This window comes from Eurosta solidaginis, chromosome 3 (assembly GCF_040869045.1).
Source record: "Eurosta solidaginis isolate ZX-2024a chromosome 3, ASM4086904v1, whole genome shotgun sequence".
NCBI classification, from domain to species: domain Eukaryota; kingdom Metazoa; phylum Arthropoda; class Insecta; order Diptera; family Tephritidae; genus Eurosta; species Eurosta solidaginis.
In genome coordinates, this window is record NC_090321.1 from 106,206,040 (window position 1) to 106,227,553 (window position 21,514).

At 36.3% G+C, this 21,514-nt stretch overlaps 1 protein-coding gene and 1 pseudogene across 2 annotated transcripts in view; one reads left to right on the forward strand and one right to left on the reverse strand.

Moving 5' to 3' along the window:
* Positions 1-21,514, forward strand: part of LOC137244220 (scavenger receptor class B member 1) — a 159,743-nt gene that overhangs the window by 133,852 nt on the left and 4,377 nt on the right. The window lies entirely within an intron of this gene.
* On the reverse strand, positions 14,855-20,872 carry LOC137247295 (THO complex subunit 6-like; annotated as a pseudogene).

Here is a 21,514-nt window from a genome sequence, read left to right on the forward strand (position 1 = left end):
AAAACTAAAAGGCACGGCAAGGAACTTCATAAGTGACGAAAGTATAATTGCCAAATAAAACAAAAACTAAAAACTGCAATAAAGGGAGAATCAGTAGAAGTTTTAACAGCCAAACTCCTGAACATTCAAACAACGCAGCAAAACTGCAAACCAGTATACTGCTGAAATAGAAAAAATCACTAGATCACTGGAAGGAGCTTATATTTCGGATAGACTTAACCCAGACTTAGCAACGAGATATTCAACACAAGCAGCAGTAAAGGCCATGTGTAAAAACTGCTCCAATGATAAAGTGAAAATGATAATGCAAGCAGGAACGTTCACAACAATGAACGACGCAATCTCAAAATTCACAAACAGCTGCACGGAAATCACAGGCAGCTCGAATGCAATTTTAAACATTCGTCAACAAAACCAATACCGGAAAAATTTCCGTGGAGGTTACCAAAGTAACAGCTATGGCGGTTACCGAGGTAGGAGATTTAGATACCAGCCAAGATATAATAACAACTCTAGAGGAAATAATAATAATAATAATTCCTAAAGAAGATCACAAACCCAAAATGACAATAGACAGTACAATCAAACGCGTAACGTGCGAAATTGTACCCAGCAGGAAAACCAAGAAACTCCACTTCAAAATCAGTAGATAGGAAAATATGTGTATTAAGTTTACATTTAAATAGTTACATATCTACAAAAATATCATTAAATAACTCGATTTCAAATTTTTTAGTAGACACAGGAGCAGATATATCTATAATTAAAAAGAATGAAGTACTTAATCGTACAAAAATAAATACAAAACAAATAACAGACCTAAAGGGCATTGGTCAGGGTATAACCAGTACACTAGGCACAATTAAAACTGATTTAAAAGGCGATGACCTCCTAATTTATCATAAATTTCATGTCGTAGAAGACGATTTTCCAATACCGTGTGATGGTATAATAGGTTTGGATTTTATAAAGAAATATAATTGTATTCTAGATTATGGCAAAAATGAAGATAAACTAATCCTAAGACCATATGATTTTCCCCAAACAATCACAATGTACCTAACAAATTATCTGTCTGCCAACACAATTACGATCCCTGCTAGATCTGAAGTCATTAGACAAGTAACAGTAAACTCTGATAATAAAACCATCTTCATACCCCATCAACAATTATCTGAAGGAATCTTCATAGCGAACACAATCACAAATAAAGAACAAACTTTTGTCAGAATTCTAAACACCACACATAAAAACACAACTATTCAAAATTACAAAATACATACTGAAAATTTAGATGACTACAATATAATTAAAACAAACACACACAATAAACAGAGTAATGACACAGAAAAGTTAAAAAGATTAACCAAAAATTTTCCAAAATTTGTCAATTCAGAATTAAACTCATTATGCACAGAATTCATAGACATATTTGCACTAGAAACATAACCAATCTCCTCTAATAATTTTTATAAACAAAAATTACACATGAAAGATGACACCCCAGTATACATAAAAAATTATAGATTGCCCGAAACTCAAAAAGGGGAAATAAGCAAACAGGTTAATAAATTGATCGAAGATGATATTATAGAACCCTCAATATCAAAGTACAACAGCCCAATTTTACTGGTACCTAAAAAATCACTACCAGGCAATAATAAATTCCCACTTCCAAGAATTGATGATATTTTAGACCAACTTGGAAGAGCAAAATATTTTTCATGCCTTGACCTTATGTCAGGTTTTCACCAAATAGAATTACACCAAGATTCTAGAGATATAACCTCATTCACAGCAGAAAATGGTACATATAGATTTAAAAGACTACCCTATGGATTAAAAGTAGCACCAAACTCATTTCAAAGAATGATGACACTGGCATTTGCAGGCCTCAAACCATCCCAAGCATTTCTATATATGGATGATTTAGTTGTACTAGGGTGTTCGGAAAAACATATGCTGAAAAACTTAAGAGATGTTTTTGCTACTTGTAGGAAATACAACTTAAAATTACATCCAGATAAATGCCTATTTTTCAGCGAAGAGGTAACTTATTTAGGACATAAATGCACAAGCGAGGGAATACTACCCGACCCAAGCAAATTTGAGATAGTTCAAAATTACCCAACACCAAAAACAGCAGACGAAGTTAAAAGATTCGTAGCGTTTTGCAATTATTACAGAAGATTTGTACCGAATTTCGCAGAATACTCAAGAAAATTAACTAGGCTTTGCAAAAAGAATGTTTCCTTCGACTGGACAGAAGAATGTCAAAAAGCTTTTGTCTATTTAAAGGAAGCATTAATCAGCCCAAAACTCCTGCAATAGCCCGACTTCAATAAAGAATTATGCATAACAACAGACACTAGTGGGTATGCTTGCGGAGCAGTCCTTAGCCAGGAACATGATGGCAAACAGTTTCCAATAGCTTACGCCTCTAGATCCTTTACAAAAGGTGAAACAAACAAAGCTACTATAGAAAAAGAACTAGCAGCAATCCATTGGGCCATAACATTCTTCAGACCATACGTTTATGGTAGAAAATTCAAAATCAAAACCGACCATCGCCTTTTAAAATACCTTGAAGAGTCCTTCATCTAAGTTAACACGAGTAAGACTCGATTTAGAAGAGTACGATTTCGAAGTGGAGTATATTGCTGGAAAAGAAAATCACGTCGCAGACGCATTGTCTCGCATTAACATAACAAATTTTAAAGAAATGTCAGTGGAGGCATGCAAAATAATGAAAGTTTCAACTAGATCAGCAGCTCAAAATATAAAAAATAACATTAAAATTGAAGAAAGTCACACAGAGAACCCCAAAATATACGAAGCGCTAAATAAATTTGAAGTAAAAAGACTAGTCGAGCTCGTTTTCAACCCTTTGAAATTCTATTTCAAAAAATGAAAGAAAATTTGTAGCGATTTTGATACAAGCAACCTAATTGTTGAGGATAAGATTGACTTAGGACAATTCTTTACCAGGCTCGAAAGAGAAGCCGGCAATTTAGGCCTTGTACGATTACAGTTGTTCTTAGGGGACAAATTGTTTAAAAGAAATTATACTGCAGTAGGAAAATTTATTGAAAAAAGAAACAAGGTTCTCAAAAAACTAATAATTGCACTAACCCCAGAGATTATAAATGTGACTAATCCCGGGAAAATTAAGGAAATTCTGCAAAAATATCATTACGATCCTATTAGTGGTGGCCACCCAGGAATAAATCGCATGACAAATAAAATCAAGCAGAAATATAGCTGGAAAAACATGAAAAATGACGTAAGAAAATACGTTAAAAGCTGCATTCACTGTCAGAAAAACAAGATAAATAAGCATATAAAAGAACCAATGACAATAACGGAGACACCTCCAAGAGCTTTCGATATAGTACAGATCGATACGGTCGGACCATTGCCAAGGTCAATAAACGGAAACGAATACGCAGTTACCATTATATGCGATCTCACAAAATACTTAGTAGCAAGCAAACATGCGCTAATAGTTGCTAAAGCTATATTCGAGCATTTCATTTTGATTTATGGTCCCATGAAAACAATCCTAATAGATATGGGATCCGAATACAAAAATAAACTATTCGAAAAGCTGTGCAAATTGCTAAAAGTTGAGCACAAAAACTCAACACCATACCATCATCAAACTTTGGGCACTGTAGAGCGTAGTCATAGTACGTTTAATGAATATGTACGTTCATACATATCCAGTGACAAAGATGATTGGGATGAATACCTAAAATATTTCGCGTACTGCTACAACACGACCCCATCGACCGTACACAACTATTGCCCTTATGAGCTTATATTTGCGAAAAATCCCCCGAGGTACGAATTCTTAAAAGAGAATAAAATAAGCCCAGTATATAATCACGAGGCATGTGATAAGGAAATTAAATATAGACTTCAAATAGCACAACAAAGAGCTAGAAAATTGGTAAAAGAAGCTAAGGAAAAACAAAAATTTAAAGGAAATAAAATTAGGAGATTTAGTATTAGTAAGAGAAGAAGATAGCCATAAAAAACCATAGATATAAGGACGGTATAAAGTAAAGAAAATTGACGAAAATAACAATTTTACTTTAATACCACATAGAGAGGAGTCTAGTAATAAGAACAATAGGGATAAGGAATTAATAATCCATAAAAATAGACTTAAACCCATTTAAAATATCATTTGGTAATTTAACAAATAATCATTCCAATTTATTCAATTGTTTAATAATAATTTATATCTAAACAATTGAAAACAATTTTTTTTTTCTTCTGCTTCATATTTCCATACAAATATTAGAAATAAATTCTAAAAACAAGCGGATTTTAGATGGGTCGACACATTTAAAATCCGGCAATAAAATAATAAAATAAATAAAATAAACAAGATAAATAAAATAAGTAAAATTTAAAAATTCTATATTTCAAAATTTAAAATTTTGAAAAAAGGACGTATACAAAAACAAAAGATAAAAAAATATATGTAAAATGTAAACATTTTTGAAAAAAAAGGGATATGCATTAAAATATAAACAATAAAAAAATCAAGGTCAGCAGATCAAAAGCAAAGCAAACAACCTCTTTCACTACAATATCAAGTAACAATAAAATATCAAAATCATTGAAAATACGACAAAGAGTCTTATACAATTGTCCACAAAACAATTATATAACACTCTTTTTTCTAAGGCGGATGGTGTAGCATTATACGTCATACCCACTGTAATGTAGCATTATGCTTCATACCCACTGTAACACACTTGCAATAATACGTATCATGAACTCCAAATATATTTTAGTAATAATCGCATTACAATATTTTCCAACATAAATTATTGAACTAACCCAAACGGTTAACTAACATCAATGGAATGCCGAATATGAAACCCTTATCCGTTCACAGCTAATAAATTACTTATTACATACAACCCATTATGGGAACTAACTAAAATACTCACATCGATATTCCAACGTTGCGAACAGGCATACAAACTTACAAACTTACGTGTATGCATAGCATTAACCAAAGTACTCACATTGATCTGCTGACGTAGCTAAATAACATATACAAAACTACATGTATAGAGTCATGCATACAAAACTACATGCATATAAAAACAGTATACAAACTTACATGTACTCATACCCCATTTTCAATGTACATATTTTTAGTTATTAGTATTAAGATATTTATGAATGTATAGGTTAAGTAAATTACTATATAAGACAAAGAATTTATTGAATAAACAGAGATTTAATGTTTGCATATCGAATTCGTAACTTCTTTTCATTTTCTCCAAACATTTCTGTATGGCTGAGCGCGGGATCACGATGCTGAGGTGGACGTTTGCTTACGAGGCAGCGAGCGTGGTCTAAGGCGTTTTAGAACGGTTAAAACCAGCTTATCCACAATTCTCAGTCCACGACTTTCTGCTATGAAACGCACTGGTTTGCAATGGTTAAAACCGATATGCCTTCCAGAACGCTTCAGTAGTAGCTCTAGTCGCAACCACAACCGCGTGCTGACTGACTGTTGTCTTCTTGTGTTACCCTTTTCATAGCTAATGCTCTTGATGTTGCTAGCTTAGTTCGTTGCGTTGCCATGGTTACTGTGTTGCTGTGAAGTGTTGCGGCAACTTGTCGCGCTAGTGATGTTTCAAAGACTTGTTTGTGTTTCGTGTTGTGTTGGCTATGTTGCTTATCGTGTTGTTCTGTAGAGTTTTGGTTTGTGTTGCGTTGTCTGTGTTACTGATCCTGTGTTGTGTGGCGGTGGTTTTGTGTGGGCCGAATTAATGGGTTATATTTGGTCTTCACAAGTTAATCAACAAATTTCTAAGAGATTGCGTGATCAGGTTGAACAATGAGAGAACTAGACAAACTTCGGGAGATAAAATATATAAATCAGTAGTACATGTCCCGGGCGTAACCAATCGAGTAAAATACTCAAATCTCTACAATCGGGAAAAATACCAGATAGCAGCGATATATAATCACACTCTCAAACATGTCTACAGCAGTACAAAAGATGAAATACCAAATCATGAGAAATCCGACGTGGTTTATAGAATTCCGTGTAATGGTGACGGGTCCACGTATGCGACAAGGTATATGTAGGGACCACAAAATAAAAACTCAAGACAAGGATTTCCGCTCACAGATCTAATATTAAGTTAAGAAATAATTATTCGGAAAATAAGACGGCCTTGTCAGCCCATTGAAAGATACGGGGCATTATCCAGACTTCGACAATGTAGCTATTTTACAGGAGGAGAGAAATTATAATAAACGATTTATTTAGGAAATGCTTCATATAGCGAACACCCCTAATAGTACTAGGATGAATTTCATAGCGGACACGGACCACTGTGCACCTACGTATCGGGACTTGGTTTTAAAGCAACAATATTGCACGGTAGAAAGATCTCTCTCACAACAATGGGGAAATGAGATGATATATGTATGCTTGTATGTCGCACTTTTAGCCACTCGATGTACTTTTGTTTTTGCAAAAATTTTGTTTACATTTCGGTGCTTTAAAATATTGTTTTAAGGTGGTTTTCGTCGAAAGCTGGGGTAGCACTCAGCCAATCCACAGTCGAAAAAGGACACCTATTTCCTTTTGAAATGAACACACGGCAATTTGTTGTTGGTATTTTCGTCAAGCACACAGACCGTAGCAGAGAGGTAGACCTGGCCGAGGAATGGGTAGTGGACTGTAACCGAAGGTTGGTGAGTCGGTGGATCGATGCACATCACAAGTGGGCAGCTGGTGGATTGCAGCGGGCCGGTGGATACGGCCGATACAAGTCCCTGGTTGATAAGTTGGTGGATTACGGCGGGTCGGTGAATACGGACGGTGGGTCGTTGCATTTATTTCCGAGCAACCGAAGGTTGGTGAAACCGATACGCGTCACTAGTTGACCAGCTGGTGGATTCCGGTGAACCAGAATTTAGTTGCAAAACCCCAATTTGTTCGGTGGGTTTTTCTCGTAAATGGGTAGACGACGCACCAGTGTCGGGGGAAACTGTGAGGTGGAAATTGCATTTCCTCACTCACTATTCTCCTGACACACAAAAAGAAAGCGACCAAGGTCGCCTACTGCACACAGGATCGAAAGTGCCAGACAAGATAATAGGGCTGACCACATTCACGACGGCGGTGTAGCCGCCACATCTGTCATATTATTTTTACACATGTTCTTATGAGCGTCGCTATTTTTGGCGCGACAGAGCAGCGCAACAATCAATCACGACTGCTGTTGTAGCCAGATTAAACCTAGTTCTATTTTTGGGAAGCGCCAGTGTGTGGCGACCTTTTCATTTTGTCAATAAAAACTAAAGTAGAAGCAAATAACAGAAAATAATAGCTAAAATCATTCTTTTGGGCGTTTTTTAAACATATTTAATATTTTTTTCTAAATTTTTCGCCACTATTTGCTGTAATTTATATTGGCGGCTACCGCTTTTAAAGTAATCAAGAAGCCAATGCTTGGCTACGGTTGTCGTCAAGCTTTGCTTTATTGTGGTTGTGGTCTGTAGACGCCGTGTTGAATGTGATCAGCCCTAATGGTATCCGCTCACACGCATGGGGTGCGGATCTTACCTTGCTGAAATTTGGGCCCTCCGATCCTCATGAAATGTAAATTATTTGTACCTAAGTAAAAGTGGATATGAAGAAGTTGAGAATTAAACGCAGTCTTAGCTAGACGATCGGTGAGCGAATGAAATGCCTGCCCATTATTGCTCGTATTTGTCAGTGCCAGTCATTCGCTTGCAGCCAGCTGTTACAGTGGTGGCGTATGTAATGGGGACAGTGCATTGGTTACAGTGGAGTGCGTGTAGAGAATACTTGTAATGCAGGTAAAAGCGGCATTACATTGTTTATATTTTTGTATGATTATTTGTCCCCAACATTCTTCATTTTCGGACATATGGTTAGTCTGTATAACATACTCAATTGTGTAAGTGGTATTTGTTTTATGCTGGATTTTTTGAAAATGTTATAATTATTGTTTTTGTTACACAGTGATGATGACTTCAGACTGAAATTGAAATATCGAAAATACAAATACAAAGTATAACACTGTGTTTTATTTGGATAAGGCCTCGAGCTTATAAAATAAATTAATAAATTTAAAGATTAAAGGCCAATAATAATTTTTAAAAAATCTATAAATAAAAAGTCTCATTAAGAAAAAGTAACTAAATTTTGCTTCACAAGCGAAGTTAAGCTAATTCAAAGAATTAGCACAACGAGCCACTTCACGCGCATCCTCTACAAAGCTGTTGCTTGCGTTAAAATGCTGACTTAGCGTCTAGCACACCTTAGCACAAGCAATAACCAATACTTGCATGTCTTTAATGTTTTTGTTGTGTTAATACGGTAGCGAACTAATTGATTTAATATGAAAATTTACAAAGTAAGTCTTCAGGCTGCAACTTATCGTGTCCGCACAGAATTCATGCACAGAATTCATAGACATATTTGCACTAGAAACATAACCAATCTCCTCTAATAATTTTTATAAACAAAAATTACACATGAAAGATGACACCCCAGTATACATAAAAAATTATAGATTGCCCGAAACTCAAAAAGGGGAAATAAGCAAACAGGTTAATAAATTGATCGAAGATGATATTATAGAACCCTCAATATCAAAGTACAACAGCCCAATTTTACTGGTACCTAAAAAATCACTACCAGGCAATAATAAATTCCCACTTCCAAGAATTGATGATATTTTAGACCAACTTGGAAGAGCAAAATATTTTTCATGCCTTGACCTTATGTCAGGTTTTCACCAAATAGAATTACACCAAGATTCTAGAGATATAACCTCATTCACAGCAGAAAATGGTACATATAGATTTAAAAGACTACCCTATGGATTAAAAGTAGCACCAAACTCATTTCAAAGAATGATGACACTGGCATTTGCAGGCCTCAAACCATCCCAAGCATTTCTATATATGGATGATTTAGTTGTACTAGGGTGTTCGGAAAAACATATGCTGAAAAACTTAAGAGATGTTTTTGCTACTTGTAGGAAATACAACTTAAAATTACATCCAGATAAATGCCTATTTTTCAGCGAAGAGGTAACTTATTTAGGACATAAATGCACAAGCGAGGGAATACTACCCGACCCAAGCAAATTTGAGATAGTTCAAAATTACCCAACACCAAAAACAGCAGACGAAGTTAAAAGATTCGTAGCGTTTTGCAATTATTACAGAAGATTTGTACCGAATTTCGCAGAATACTCAAGAAAATTAACTAGGCTTTGCAAAAAGAATGTTTCCTTCGACTGGACAGAAGAATGTCAAAAAGCTTTTGTCTATTTAAAGGAAGCATTAATCAGCCCAAAACTCCTGCAATACCCCGACTTCAATAAAGAATTATGCATAACAACAGACACTAGTGGGTATGCTTGCGGAGCAGTCCTTAGCCAGGAACATGATGGCAAACAGTTTCCAATAGCTTACGCCTCTAGATCCTTTACAAAAGGTGAAACAAACAAAGCTACTATAGAAAAAGAACTAGCAGCAATCCATTGGGCCATAACATTCTTCAGACCATACGTTTATGGTAGAAAATTCAAAATCAAAACCGACCATCGCCTTTTAAAATACCTTGAAGAGTCCTTCATCTAAGTTAACACGAGTAAGACTCGATTTAGAAGAGTACGATTTCGAAGTGGAGTATATTGCTGGAAAAGAAAATCACGTCGCAGACGCATTGTCTCGCATTAACATAACAAATTTTAAAGAAATGTCAGTGGAGGCATGCAAAATAATGAAAGTTTCAACTAGATCAGCAGCTCAAAATATAAAAAATAACATTAAAATTGAAGAAAGTCACACAGAGAACCCCAAAATATACGAAGCGCTAAATAAATTTGAAGTAAAAAGACTAGTCGAGCTCGTTTTCAACCCTTTGAAATTCTATTTCAAAAAATGAAAGAAAATTTGTAGCGATTTTGATACAAGCAACCTAATTGTTGAGGATAAGATTGACTTAGGACAATTCTTTACCAGGCTCGAAAGAGAAGCCGGCAATTTAGGCCTTGTACGATTACAGTTGTTCTTAGGGGACAAATTGTTTAAAAGAAATTATACTGCAGTAGGAAAATTTATTGAAAAAGAAACAAGGTTCTCAAAAAACTAATAATTGCACTAACCCCAGAGATTATAAATGTGACTAATCCCGGGAAAATTAAGGAAATTCTGCAAAAATATCATTACGATCCTATTAGTGGTGGCCACCCAGGAATAAATCGCATGACAAATAAAATCAAGCAGAAATATAGCTGGAAAAACATGAAAAATGACGTAAGAAAATACGTTAAAAGCTGCATTCACTGTCAGAAAAACAAGATAAATAAGCATATAAAAGAACCAATGACAATAACGGAGACACCTCCAAGAGCTTTCGATATAGTACAGATCGATACGGTCGGACCATTGCCAAGGTCAATAAACGGAAACGAATACGCAGTTACCATTATATGCGATCTCACAAAATACTTAGTAGCAAGCAAACATGCGCTAATAGTTGCTAAAGCTATATTCGAGCATTTCATTTTGATTTATGGTCCCATGAAAACAATCCTAATAGATATGGGATCCGAATACAAAAATAAACTATTCGAAAAGCTGTGCAAATTGCTAAAAGTTGAGCACAAAAACTCAACACCATACCATCATCAAACTTTGGGCACTGTAGAGCGTAGTCATAGTACGTTTAATGAATATGTACGTTCATACATATCCAGTGACAAAGATGATTGGGATGAATACCTAAAATATTTCGCGTACTGCTACAACACGACCCCATCGACCGTACACAACTATTGCCCTTATGAGCTTATATTTGCGAAAAATCCCCCGAGGTACGAATTCTTAAAAGAGAATAAAATAAGCCCAGTATATAATCACGAGGCATGTGATAAGGAAATTAAATATAGACTTCAAATAGCACAACAAAGAGCTAGAAAATTGGTAAAAGAAGCTAAGGAAAAACAAAAATTTAAAGGAAATAAAATTAGGAGATTTAGTATTAGTAAGAGAAGAAGATAGCCATAAAAAACCATAGATATAAGGACGGTATAAAGTAAAGAAAATTGACGAAAATAACAATTTTACTTTAATACCACATAGAGAGGAGTCTAGTAATAAGAACAATAGGGATAAGGAATTAATAATCCATAAAAATAGACTTAAACCCATTTAAAATATCATTTGGTAATTTAACAAATAATCATTCCAATTTATTCAATTGTTTAATAATAATTTATATCTAAACAATTGAAAACAATTTTTTTTTTCTTCTGCTTCATATTTCCATACAAATATTAGAAATAAATTCTAAAAACAAGCGGATTTTAGATGGGTCGACACATTTAAAATCCGGCAATAAAATAATAAAATAAATAAAATAAACAAGATAAATAAAATAAGTAAAATTTAAAAATTCTATATTTAAAAATTTAAAATTTTGAAAAAAGGACGTATACAAAAACAAAAGATAAAAAAATATATGTAAAATGTAAACATTTTTGAAAAAAAAGGGATATGCATTAAAATATAAACAATAAAAAAATCAAGGTCAGCAGATCAAAAGCAAAGCAAACAACCTCTTTCACTACAATATCAAGTAACAATAAAATATCAAAATCATTGAAAATACGACAAAGAGTCTTATACAATTGTCCACAAAACAATTATATAACACTCTTTTTTCTAAGGCGGATGGTGTAGCATTATACGTCATACCCACTGTAATGTAGCATTATGCTTCATACCCACTGTAACACACTTGCAATAATACGTATCATGAACTCCAAATATATTTTAGTAATAATCGCATTACAATATTTTCCAACATAAATTATTGAACTAACCCAAACGGTTAACTAACATCAATGGAATGCCGAATATGAAACCCTTATCCGTTCACAGCTAATAAATTACTTATTACATACAACCCATTATGGGAACTAACTAAAATACTCACATCGATATTCCAACGTTGCGAACAGGCATACAAACTTACAAACTTACGTGTATGCATAGCATTAACCAAAGTACTCACATTGATCTGCTGACGTAGCTAAATAACATATACAAAACTACATGTATAGAGTCATGCATACAAAACTACATGCATATAAAAACAGTATACAAACTTACATGTACTCATACCCCATTTTCAATGTACATATTTTTAGTTATTAGTATTAAGATATTTATGAATGTATAGGTTAAGTAAATTACTATATAAGACAAAGAATTTATTGAATAAACAGAGATTTAATGTTTGCATATCGAATTCGTAACTTCTTTTCATTTTCTCCAAACATTTCTGTATGGCTGAGCGCGGGATCACGATGCTGAGGTGGACGTTTGCTTACGAGGCAGCGAGCGTGGTCTAAGGCGTTTTAGAACGGTTAAAACCAGCTTATCCACAATTCTCAGTCCACGACTTTCTGCTATGAAACGCACTGGTTTGCAATGGTTAAAACCGATATGCCTTCCAGAACGCTTCAGTAGTAGCTCTAGTCGCAACCACAACCGCGTGCTGACTGACTGTTGTCTTCTTGTGTTACCCTTTTCATAGCTAATGCTCTTGATGTTGCTAGCTTAGTTCGTTGCGTTGCCATGGTTACTGTGTTGCTGTGAAGTGTTGCGGCAACTTGTCGCGCTAGTGATGTTTCAAAGACTTGTTTGTGTTTCGTGTTGTGTTGGCTATGTTGCTTATCGTGTTCTTCTGTAGAGTTTTGGTTTGTGTTGCGTTGTCTGTGTTACTGATCCTGTGTTGTGTGGCGGTGGTTTTGTGTGGGCCGAATTAATGGGTTATATTTGGTCTTCACAAGTTAATCAACAAATTTCTAAGAGATTGCGTGATCAGGTTGAACAATGAGAGAACTAGACAAACTTCGGGAGATAAAATATATAAATCAGTAGTACATGTCCCGGGCGTAACCAATCGAGTAAAATACTCAAATCTCTACAATCGGGAAAAATACCAGATAGCAGCGATATATAATCACACTCTCAAACATGTCTACAGCAGTACAAAAGATGAAATACCAAATCATGAGAAATCCGACGTGGTTTATAGAATTCCGTGTAATGGTGACGGGTCCACGTATGCGACAAGGTATATGTAGGGACCACAAAATAAAAACTCAAGACAAGGATTTCCGCTCACAGATCTAATATTAAGTTAAGAAATAATTATTCGGAAAATAAGACGGCCTTGTCAGCCCATTGAAAGATACGGGGCATTATCCAGACTTCGACAATGTAGCTATTTTACAGGAGGAGAGAAATTATAATAAACGATTTATTTAGGAAATGCTTCATATAGCGAACACCCCTAATAGTACTAGGATGAATTTCATAGCGGACACGGACCACTGTGCACCTACGTATCGGGACTTGGTTTTAAAGCAACAATATTGCACGGTAGAAAGATCTCTCTCACAACAATGGGGAAATGAGATGATATATGTATGCTTGTATGTCGCACTTTTAGCCACTCGATGTACTTTTGTTTTTGCAAAAATTTTGTTTACATTTCGGTGCTTTAAAATATTGTTTTAAGGTGGTTTTCGTCGAAAGCTGGGGTAGCACTCAGCCAATCCACAGTCGAAAAAGGACACCTATTTCCTTTTGAAATGAACACACGGCAATTTGTTGTTGGTATTTTCGTCAAGCACACAGACCGTAGCAGAGAGGTAGACCTGGCCGAGGAATGGGTAGTGGACTGTAACCGAAGGTTGGTGAGTCGGTGGATCGATGCACATCACAAGTGGGCAGCTGGTGGATTGCAGCGGGCCGGTGGATACGGCCGATACAAGTCCCTGGTTGATAAGTTGGTGGATTACGGCGGGTCGGTGAATACGGACGGTGGGTCGTTGCATTTATTTCCGAGCAACCGAAGGTTGGTGAAACCGATACGCGTCACTAGTTGACCAGCTGGTGGATTCCGGTGAACCAGAATTTAGTTGCAAAACCCCAATTTGTTCGGTGGGTTTTTCTCGTAAATGGGTAGACGACGCACCAGTGTCGGGGGAAACTGTGAGGTGGAAATTGCATTTCCTCACTCACTATTCTCCTGACACACAAAAAGAAAGCGACCAAGGTCGCCTACTGCACACAGGATCGAAAGTGCCAGACAAGATAATAGGGCTGACCACATTCACGACGGCGGTGTAGCCGCCACATCTGTCATATTATTTTTACACATGTTCTTATGAGCGTCGCTATTTTTGGCGCGACAGAGCAGCGCAACAATCAATCACGACTGCTGTTGTAGCCAGATTAAACCTAGTTCTATTTTTGGGAAGCGCCAGTGTGTGGCGACCTTTTCATTTTGTCAATAAAAACTAAAGTAGAAGCAAATAACAGATAATAATAGCTAAAATCATTCTTTTGGGCGTTTTTTAAACATATTTAATATTTTTTTCTAAATTTTTCGCCACTATTTGCTGTAATTTATATTGGCGGCTACCGCTTTTAAAGTAATCAAGAAGCCAATGCTTGGCTACGGTTGTCGTCAAGCTTTGCTTTATTGTGGTTGTGGTCTGTAGACGCCGTGTTGAATGTGATCAGCCCTAATGGTATCCGCTCACACGCATGGGGTGCGGATCTTACCTTGCTGAAATTTGGGCCCTCCGATCCTCATGAAATGTAAATTATTTGTACCTAAGTAAAAGTGGATATGAAGAAGTTGAGAATTAAACGCAGTCTTAGCTAGACGATCGGTGAGCGAATGAAATGCCTGCCCATTATTGCTCGCATTTGTCAGTGCCAGTCATTCGCTTGCAGCCAGCTGTTACAGTGGTGGCGTATGTAATGGGGACAGTGCATTGGTTACAGTGGAGTGCGTGTAGAGAATACTTGTAATGCAGGTAAAAGCGGCATTACATTGTTTATATTTTTGTATGATTATTTGTCCCCAACATTCTTCATTTTCGGACATATGGTTAGTCTGTATAACATACTCAATTGTGTAAGTGGTATTTGTTTTATGCTGGATTTTTTGAAAATGTTATAATTATTGTTTTTGTTACACAGTGATGATGACTTCAGACTGAAATTGAAATATCGAAAATACAAATACAAAGTATAACACTGTGTTTTATTTGGATAAGGCCTCGAGCTTATAAAATAAATTAATAAATTTAAAGATTAAAGGCCAATAATAATTTTTAAAAAATCTATAAATAAAAAGTCTCATTAAGAAAAAGTAACTAAATTTTGCTTCACAAGCGAAGTTAAGCTAATTCAAAGAATTAGCACAACGAGCCACTTCACGCGCATCCTCTACAAAGCTGTTGCTTGCGTTAAAATGCTGACTTAGCGTCTAGCACACCTTAGCACAAGCAATAACCAATACTTGCATGTCTTTAATGTTTTTGTTGTGTTAATACGGTAGCGAACTAATTGATTTAATATGAAAATTTACAAAGTAAGTCTTCAGGCTGCAACTTATCGTGTCCGGGTCTGGATTAAAAAATATTATAATTCTATAATTTGTATGATTATGATTTGTCACTGTTTATTTTATTTTATATTATGTTCGTTTGTAAGATTTAATTGGCTTTAAGGATTACAATGCAAACAAGGGTCACTATCTCAATATAGCAGTAAGCACAAATTATTTACAGTTGTAAAGTTAACTATAAAAGCACACAGAAATACGGAGCGAAAATAATCTCATCCGTATCGTTCGATGGAAAACCTGTGCGTGCAGTTAGTTGTTAAGGAGTTATTCAAAAATAACGTATGTCCCACCCGCGACAAGAGAAACATGTGTTAGAAATAGGTATGCATTGCTGTTACGCCTAATAATCCTCATACAGATATCAACTAATTAGATGCAGTAGAAATTGCAATAAATTGCGAGATCTATGAAGTAGGCTTTTCCATGGCCCTTGAATCGGAAGGAAGTAAAACTTATTCGAATTTTTCATAACTAAAATTTATTGAGCCCGTGAATTAACGACATGGCGTCAGCCATCTGTTTAACCTTTGACAAATGCTGTCCCAACCGTGAAATTCGTTCTTTAGATTAAAGCAATAAAATAAAAAAAGTAATTAGAAATTTGAATGCACAAATGTTCGTTTATCTATATGTATCTAAACAAAACCAGCTACTTTCATGTATTCGCAGTACTTGCATAATATGTAACTTCATTAAGGAATTGCGTCTAATTTTTGGACCACCCTCGATAATTATAAAACACACTATAATGCGCATATTCGCTATGATATTGTAGTTTTGTTACATTACAATGATTGAATGTTAAGTGTCTCACCTAGCTATGAGACTTGAAATGCTCTTGAAGGATGCTTCAACAAACGTATCAAAAACTACTTTCGCTCAGGCGATACATATTAGGATATCCAACTATTTACAAAAATTATAATAAATTATTGTTCTAGTGAGTACGTTTTGTTCCTAGTTCACATATTTCATTAATCCGATACACCATTTCGGAGGTATTGTGATTTAAAAGTGGGCATTCGGTAGCGGATCGTATTTTACGATTTGGCCCCTAATTAAAGTTATGCAGGATAGGATTTACTGGCTGTAAAATCCTACAGAAATACACACACCCACACCAGTAATGTCGCTTTGATTTTTCCAGTTAGAACGCTACTTGTTATATAATGCATTAAACTATCCGTAGTGCTACAAAAATTATGCGTGAGAAAGTCAAAAAGTTTACATCAGTTTGTTAAGACAGACTGACAAATCCTCACGTATATTTTTCTATACATGTGAGCAGCCTTCTCTTTTATGTTCACTAAATTCTGCTATTAAGCTTTCATATATTTTTTTGTTTTCAATGTGCTATTCATATGCTATATATTACATGACTTATAGAGCAACGAATGTCATAAAGCTACGCGTTAGCGTTATGACATAAATAACATACATATTATCTAGCTGTTATACTTATCCCATAGTCCTAACGCATTTATATTGAAAAAAAATAACTCCTTAAATTTTTATTAAAATGAATACCTGTTTATTTAAAAATTTAAAGAAAAGTAAGTAATGTTATATTAAGGAAAACTAAGTAATAACTAAAATCATTAATTGTTGTTTCGTTTAAAACAAGGGTAGTATTTAATTATTAAATATAAAAAAGAATATTTAATTTTATTATATTATAAAAGCAATATGTTAATAAAATGAATAAATTATTTACATTATGTTTTGAATATATAGTTCTTTGATATTAAAGAGGTTTTAAAGTCAAAATTGGTCAATTTTACGTTACAATTATGAAGAAATTGATTATTTAGTTAGTAAACAGTTATCACTAATAAAATGGATTATAAATTAATTAATTCATTCAATAAAAAAATGTATGATTAAAGCTATTGTGACGAATATTAGTGACACTAAGTGGTACTCACTTTTTTTTTATTTATTTAAGTGATACTCACATCACTAGTCTGATGCTAAGTAAACGAAGCCACAACAACAATAAAGCAAGCAGTCACTTGTATCTACATAACCGAATCAATCATTATGTTTATACATATGTACGTACACGCAGCAGAGAAGAGACGCACAAACAAATGCATATATCTTATCTGAGATGCTCCCAAAAGTAGGCAATTGTCTGTGGAAGTGTCACTCACATATGCACGCGCATATGAGGAACTATACACGTGCATCTGTAGTTATAATTTTATAGCAGTAACTAAGTTAATTCTGGAAATGCCTAGAAGTATGGAACAAGGGAATACAAGAGTATAAAGGCGGCAACAGTAGAGGCACGACAATCAGTTTGATTTAAGCAAGCTGTCAGTTGCGAAGTATAAGTGTTATTGTGAAGTACTTTAACAAAGGCCATTCTGAATTATTTAATAGTGGAGTTATTTATTCAACAGTTTGGTGATTCGAACGTTAGTAGAATGTTGCAAATAAGCAGAATTGCAGTAAATTCGTTACACTATTAATAGTGAAGCATGTAATACTAGTACTAAAATAAGAAAGTTAAACAAGTAATTAATTAATAATTAAATAGTCTAAGATAAAGGCTTGAAAAATCGTTCGCACTCGTTGGCAGCAGCTCGGCAAAGAAATAAGTGTTTTTTTCGCCATCCTGTTGCGGCTCAGCTCTATACATTTTCTTAAAGTTTTGTCAAAGGCAGGGCGTTCTTCCAATTAAAATACGTCGACAAAAACATATGTACATACATGTTCTGTATTACCATATAATTCAATTTTACTATCTAAAAATCTAAAATCTTTAAAATATGCAATTTATTGCTATATCCCGCAATGGACATAAACTTAATTGGCTCGAATTGCCATACAGCTGAATATATATATATATATATATATATATACTTGTATATCACCATTCATGGCATAAAACTGAGCATGGCCAGCAACCAATAAATTTTCTTCGAAATCGCAAACGTGCGCCTTAACTGGAAAAGCGAAATCATGCAAACATTCCATTGTGCCTAAATGCCATATCGAGAATTTCGGTCCACCGCCCCAAATTAACCAATTCATTTGCCATATTCCCGCCGCATCAACTGTGTATTTTCACCTGTTACTAACTTGCCTGTTGATTCTTTTTGTTGTTCACTCCAAAAGCGTAGGGTACGATCTTCTGATGCTGAATATATTTGCCCATTATCACTGCCGGTTACACCATGTATATAATCCGTGTGTCCACGATAGTCACGTACAATACTCCCATCTTCCAACTTTATTTGATTGTATAACATTGTCACCACACCCGGCATATAAATAATCCGTGCCTACACGCAGCCACAAAAAGTTAAAATCTGGTACCACAACCACCATGTGCTCAATTCACGCTTTTCTTTATTCCACGCGAGATCATAGATGACACAAATGGCGCCAACTATAAGGAAACCACGATGAAAGCAAAGGCTATTAATGTCCGTCTGTGCGGCTTGCGGGAAGATACGCACTTTGGAGCGTGGTGCATCGGTGTTCTCAAGATCCTGTAGATTGTTGGATGACAAGTTTTTTTTAGCATTTTTAAGTACTTTTTTATATCACGAATACTTACTCTTGTACAAAAATATCACCAAAGCGATTACCGGCAAAGAGAAATCGGCCAGATTCGGAATCGGAAAAATATTATTGTTGCGGCCGGGGAGGCTTGAAATTAACAGGCATTCGAATTCTGTAGTATAGGCTAGTTTGCTCTGTTTTATTTCCTAAATAGTTATAATGTTACAACATATAAATACGAATATTGAAAATAAACTTACGTTTTGGTTTCGCCTCCCATCTAGCTCGCCGCTCAAATTCGTTTTAAAAGATTACAATGAAATGCAAAAGTTGACAAAGGGAGCTACCAGATGGGCCAAATTTATAAGTTTGTTTCCATTTAGTACAAGGTAGTACAACATAAGTACAGGGTAATACAAATATAAAGAACGGGTAATACAAACATAAGTAAAACTAAACTATATTTTAACGATTCTCGCCAACATCCCGACCACCGTGAATCTGGTAACATTCACCAACATCTAGCCGCGCCAGTACACACGCCGGTCGCCGGAATAACCCAACTGTGATCTGCACCTCCACTGCTCGGACTTGGTTGTCCTCAGACGGGTAGACTCTCATTGTATAGAGCGTGTCCCATGGCCCGCATGGCGCTACGCACAAGTCGCCCCCAGCATCCACCTACATGCGGATTCAATGGACAATTAAATACCCACTCGATGCCCTCAGCTGCTAGCGCGTTGGCTATCCTCTCATTCGCGAAGTCCGAACGTTGCTGCTGCATTTCCTTATTAGCGCCGATGAAATTAGTAGCGTTATCCGACCGTATGCGAACCGGGGTGCCTCGTCTGCACATGAAATTACGAGTGCATAGTAGACATGTATCAGTACGGAGGGCCTTGGCAATCTCCAAATATATGGCACGCGTCGTCGTAAATAAGGTTATCCAACACTTTTCCTTCCATCGATCTATGTTTACGGGGAACGGGCCTATGTAATCCAACCCGACATAGGAGAATGGCCTCAAAAACGGCATTAGCCTGTCCTCTGGCAGCTGGCCCATTATCGGTGGTCGTGGTTGCGCACGATCCTTCTTAAAACCTTGGCATTCCTTAGCGGTGCGCCGAACGGCTACCCAAATGGGGGGAACCTAAAACTTTCGGCGATTATAGTTTCTTCATTCTGATGCTTCGCCTTACGATGATAGTGCATGACGATGATATTTGTAACGTGGTGCTCCTTCGGGAGGTTATTGGCCTGCTACTCTGGAATGGTATTACCTCAGCGGCATCAATGCGATCCTTTATACGCATGACTCCTTTTTCATCGATGTAAGGTGTCAGTTTCCACAAATTGCTATTGCGCCGCAGTTCTTTTCCTACACGCAGAGCCTCATACTCGTCAGGCTACGTGCCCATCTGTACCGCTCGACAAACTAAGTGCTCCGACGCTTCTAGCTACGCTACGGTTATATATCCGTACTCCCTTAGTATTCTGTGCTTCTTCCGAGCGTTGTTGTAAAAATGTAATATCCACGCTATAACTCTTCATACGAGTGAAACAACAGAATCTTTTGCGCGTTGTAAAATCGGCTGGGTTGTCGATACGGGGCAACCATCTCCAGTCTGTTGCTTTACTGCCTGTCAGCACTTCGTTTAATCGGTGTGCCACATATGGCTTATACCGGCGGTGATCCGAGGTTATCCACGCCAACGTTGTCATAGAATCGCTCCACATGATTATTTTATCAGGTGTAAGGTCATGGTTTTGAAGTACTGCTGTTCGACGTCGCGTGGCCAACACGGCCGCTTGAAGCTCCAGACGTGGCACCATTGTAACTTTAAAGGAGCACATTTAGCTTTACCCATAACGAACGCAAAACGTATTATACCACACCCGCTGCTGATTCTCCAATACGCCACTGCTCCATAAGCCGATTCGCTGGCATCGGCAAACACATTAAGTTCTACCGACGATTTAAAGAAATTTTCAGCATACCATTGTAGCATTCGTAAGGTTTGAATGTCCTTTACCATGTTCAACCATTTTCTCCACATCTCGAAATCTTCATCCGGTATGCCATCATCCCATCTGATCTTCTCTTGCTACACTTTATGCAAAATCAATTTCGCCACTGTCGAGTACCTATTCTGCTGCTAGACCAAAGTAATCGAACACTGACATGGCTATGCTCAAAGCTTCTCGCTTGGTGGGTCTTGTTGCGCCTGTCATTAACTTACTATCGATTTTATGATAAGGCGAATTTCAGCTCATTCTTTAAGGTATCCCAAACCATGCCAAGCACTCTCTGGAAATGTTCATCGGCAGATCTATCGAGATTCACCAGGCTCAGTGCATTTTCTCCACTATTAAAAACATTTGATACTTGCTGGCGATTAGACACGAAACGTTTCAGCTCACCACGCTGCTGTACTTCCGCTCCGTTCAAAGGCCTTACGTAGCCTTTTCGAATGT